Raw genomic sequence first — 5,365 nt, 5'->3', positions numbered from 1 at the left:
TGTGTCTTAAACCACATTGACAAGTCTGGTTTGAGTGGGTTGAGAGAAGCTTTGGGATGCATTAATGAAATTTACTTCGTGTTTGTTAGCAGCGTTGGCCTTGTAGCTTCAGCGCTAAACTAAAGAAGCAAACTTTGGAGACCGGTCATCCTGGCTGATTGACTACAACAAAGTGGAAAATTGTTTGGATTTGTTTTTTTGTGCAACCAGACCTCAGAGGGGTTCTTTAAGGGTTCTTTAATGTATGGCAACAGTTATATGTAGGTTCTTTACAGTTGTAGAATATTCTTCATGATGGAGTACAATTTGTAGTTTTTTTTAAACATTTGTTCAGTATCGACTCAAAAAGGGAGCATATGAATAGGAATCAGAATTAATCACAGCATCTAAAATGTCTGAAGAGCTCCAAAAAGCTCCAGTTGCAAGTTAAATAACCTTTTTTGGCACTGTTGCTAAGAGTAGGCAAATTGGAGAAAATGATATTCATTTGACTTTTTTGTGAATCATTCCTTTAAAGCAGGAAAGTTTGTATTGGGGGGCCAAAGTGCAATGTTTGTGGTGGGCCAAAGGCCAAAAAAAACAAAACAATGTACAGATAAGGTTGGCAGATTTGAAAAAGTGTTGAAAAAGGTATTTTATATCATTACACTGTTTTGTTGCTGAAATACTTTGAAAATACGGTTTTTAAGAAAAATAAGAATATAATTTGTCATATATAGTATGGCATTTTATTTGTCCTCTCATTGGGTGAGAGGGTGGGGTTTCAACCTTCTGGTGGGCCTAATCAAATGCCACACTTTGGGCAGCCCTGCTTTAATGTCTGATGTATCTTTTTGAACGTGGCTCACCATCTGGTCAGGTTTTTTAACATATAAAGTGCTGTTGAGCAGATATTATCGGGTTTTTTGTTACCCAGAGTGCATTTTTTAAAAATACGTTTCAGAATGTTCAGTAGTATTTGTCTGTGCGCTATTGAAACGTGGTCGGTGCTGGTGAGGTATGGTGTGTACTGCTGTATGTGAAGAAGTGATTGGTGTACAGCTTTTATTTGTTCACATCAGTACGATATTCTCTCAGTTGTGAACCAACTTTTTGCACACATTACAGTGATTTTGAAGTGGCAGTTCAAACTAGGGATGCACTGATAGGGGAACTGTGGGCCGATATCCAGTATCTTTTATGTATCTGCGTATGCCAGTACATCAGCATTTATAAAATGGAGAAATTGGAAAGTGGTCTACCTGGATAAGCATTACAGTGAAATATAACGTTTATATTTTTAAGGCTACAAATGCGATAAAATGAATAAAATGCAGATATTTTAGTACAGAAGCCCAGAATCGCCTGTACATTCTGCTTTTGCAGAGATCAATACGTATCAGTTTAAAATATCGGTTAAATCTAAGCATCTGTCAGATGACGATATACACTATATATCCAAAGAATTGTGGACACCCCTTTTTATTAGTGAATTCACCCACTGCTGACATAAGAGTTCAAATGCACCCACAGCTAGTATAACCTCTATAGAAATGCATTGACAGTAGAATAGGATGCCCTGGAGTAGCCACACAAGAGTTTGTCACAGTGTGCCAAGTGGCTAGAGGGGTATGAAGCCACACAGCGTTGAGCTGTGGAGTAGTGGAACTGTGTTCTTTAGGGCAATGGAGCACCAACCAATGCCTTTGTGATCCAAAGCTAATCATCCAAAATCTTTGCCTGATTTCAATAGTGCTCCCACTACTGAATGCAATCAAATCCTTACAGCAGTGTTCCAGAGTTTAGTGTAAAGCTGTCTTTGAAGAGTAGAGAGTTACAAAAGCAATACACTTGATGTTGGAAGAAACATTGGATGAGAAGGTGTCCACAAACTTTTGGCCATATAGTTTTTTTTTGGTACTTACTTGGTTATTAATATGATTCAGATTATCACTGTGCATCCCCAGTTCAAACAAAGGCGTACATGGAGCTGCTGACTGATGGAAGTGTTCGTTCGGTTTCAAGACTTTGATGCATGTGCTCAGACTGCGTGGTGGTAATATGTGTGGAAGGTTCCACAGTGATGAAGCAAAGTGGTTCTCAGCTTGAGAAAATGCCTTGCTTTTATCCAGTGGTGGAATTGAGCCTTTTTGCTTTTCTTCCTCTTCCTATGCCATGAATGATATTGAGCTGGTAATCTGTGACTTTTACTGTATTAATCATTGTTTTTGTCTTTTTTTTTTTTTTAAAGTCATTGCCATAATTGACATTTTTCTGTTTAAATCATGTGGAATGTGCAACAAATGGGATTATTTCAGGTCGTCTCTACAGCCTTGCAGATTTGTGCATTATTACATTTTACATCCACCTGTAAGCTACTATCACCAATCATTTGCTATTTAAATGTAGCGTAAACCAACATTTTCTTCCAGCATTACCTTTCACAGTCTCTTACAAGCCATAAAGAATTGATCAATGATTATTTATCGCTTTTATTTTGAAGTTTGTTTTTAAAAGAGGAAAACAATCCGACTCAAGATTTTTCCTGCATGTACAGTAGCTTCTGTTTGTTCAAGCTGGAGATGGATTTTTATTTGTTGTCACAGTCATAATTTAAAATGCATACACAGAATACCGATGATGTTAAAAACGTGACCTCACATCTATTTTTCTTGTCCGATTAATTTTAATCTCGATATTTTGTGAATGAAGTACTTGCTTATTATGTGATGAAAAATAAATGTTCTTTTGTTAAAAAAAAAGTTTCCTCATTTTAAAGTTCACCCCTTTTAGTCAGTGAATTCAGCTCCTCTAAGGTGCACCTATTGCTGACGAGCATTGAGATGAGTCCAATATGCGGTCAGGCCGATTGGATATGCTAAAGTGCCACTAGGTGCAAGTTTGTATGACTCTGTCTGAGATGGACTGGCGACCTGTCCAGGGTGTTTCCTGCCTTCTGCCCATTGACTGCTAGGATAGGCTCCAGCTCCCCCTGTGACCCAGACCCATTCTGTTCAATTCAATCCTAAACAAAGTAACTCAATGTGGCTTGGTCTGAAATGGTTTGTCGTAAAGAAGCTCAGATTACAATAGGAGTGACAGGTAGAGTCTGAAATGACCAGTGAATCCTACATGTTGACGATGGTAAAAAGGGGTTTCATTCGGGCCTATTACGCCTTGCATGCCCTGTGCAAAACTTTTCAGGCCAATAACATTTCTATAAAATTCTTCTAAAATGATACATCAAACATCGGGCAGTGTTTTAGTGCTTCATAACCATGTCGTGTGGTGATGAGGTGTGAGGTAGCTTTTAAAGACAGACTATTCAGACGTCTGGTTCCTATCAGCAGCACTGTGAACAGTTCCGGCTCAGCAAGTTTCTTGAGAATGGCACACTTCACATAAACCACTCAGAATGACTGTACAGAGCCTCGCTGGAGACATCCTGTATAAACAAAAATGTGTGGCCTTGACTTAGTACAGCATGGGAACAAGTCCTCTCATTCCCACGCCTTACTAAGTGGTGGCCACACATTATTTTTATTTATCTGGAGCGTCACCAGCAGGGCTCCGAGTGCATCTGTCTGCATCTTAGTTGTTCTCACACACACACACACACACACACACACACACACATAGTCTAAGCCGCTTATCCTTCTGGGTCGTGAGTTAACCATTCGATTATGTAGAGATACTTAAAAATTGGTGGAGTTCCCCTTTAGTACCCCTGAAGCATTAGGTGTCTGCAACTGTAACACTGTAACTGATGTCTGGATGTGTGAAGAGAGGGACAGTGAACTATTTGTTACCGTGAACTTTGTCCAGTTCACTAACATGCAGGCCATTGAACTCCTACACATATCAGAAACGAGGAATGTCAAATAATGGCCTTATTGACATGCTGTCTAGATACTATCATAGTTTTTTAGATAGTTTTATTTTTTAACGGAAATTCCCCAAAATCCTGTTTTAATGCTATGTCCAATAGGAGTTTTTTAAACAGGAAATGTCTGCATCATCCAGCATCGTGATTCTTTATTGATTGCTTTCATTCAAGGTTAATACAGGAAGAATGAAAAGGACATGATCCGTAGAAATACAGCATGACGTCATATCAGGCGCAAAACCCTGAGCTTGAGGGCACCGATTCAGGCATGGGCATGATCAGACTGCCACTGTGGCTTGGCTGAAACACTCTGTTCTAAAGGGATGCACGAGTCAGTCACACATGTCTAACTAAGAAACCGTTTTTCACTGCAGTGATGTCAGAAACGTGAAACAAGCCCGGTCAGAGTTCTTTTGGATTTCTCAGAAGAGGTGTGAGGCGAAATTTGCACAGACATGCTCTGACTGACACCACCGTTCATTATCAGCATCGAGTGCAAATGTTTGGGCGCCCCGAGCAAACGACAAGCTTTGCTGATTCTCTAAGCGAAAATAAAGAAAAGAGCCCACTTCTGTTTGATAATGCGTCAATACTTGACATACAAAAACAGAAAATGAAGCCTGTGCAAAAGTTGTGGCACATTTTAGATTTTACATTTTATTCTTTCCCATATGGTAAACTTAAATAATGTATTTTTCTTTGGACAGAGGCGAAATACAATATCATGACGCTTAAGATGTTCCCACGATACATGATATGCATTGCAATATTTCGCTTTTCTCATATTTGCTAAGTTGGAACAGGCAGTCGTGCCACATTTTTAAAAAGTACTATCAAAACAATGAATACAATGATTTTGGCTGAATCTTTCACATATTGTGCAGCACTAAATCACTTAGCTGAGCTGAAATCCAGCCTTTGTCTGATTTCACAGTCAGATTTCTAGACCTCACTTTGATCTAAGAAATCTGAGTGTGCTGTTTACATGACCATTCGAATAATCAGATAACTGCAGAAATCTGATTATGATCTGATTCCTGAGTGCATGTCAACGCACTCACTGAGAGCAGCACTCTTTCTTTGAAACATAAGAAGAGCAAGCAAACGGTACAGTGTCCACAACTTAGTAAGGCATGGGAACGAGATCCTAATGTGTGGCCGTTACTTAGTAAGATGTGGGAATGGGATAACTAAGCCTTGACCACAGCTTAATAAGGCATGATCTCGCCCCCATGCCATATTAAGTCATGGCCACGACTTAATTATCTCGTTCCCACGAGATAATTTTTATTTATATAGGATGTCACCAGCGGGGCTCAGTAGAAAACAGAAGGATCAATAGGAAGAAAGTGGGAGTGAACAAACGTCCTCAGTTCACCCGCATGACTGCTTTGTCTGATTTGCTGAGCCGGGTTTCTCTGGAGGCTGATGGAGGCCATGTGATGAGGCTGAAGAGGCCCCAGGTTAGGAGCGGGGGCAATGCGAGGGGAGCACAGAGCC

The sequence above is a fragment of the Pygocentrus nattereri genome, chromosome 24, assembly GCF_015220715.1.
Source record: "Pygocentrus nattereri isolate fPygNat1 chromosome 24, fPygNat1.pri, whole genome shotgun sequence".
NCBI lineage: Eukaryota > Metazoa > Chordata > Actinopteri > Characiformes > Serrasalmidae > Pygocentrus > Pygocentrus nattereri.
The sequence above is the reverse complement of the archived record's forward strand: the minus strand, read 5'-3'. Positions refer to the sequence as shown.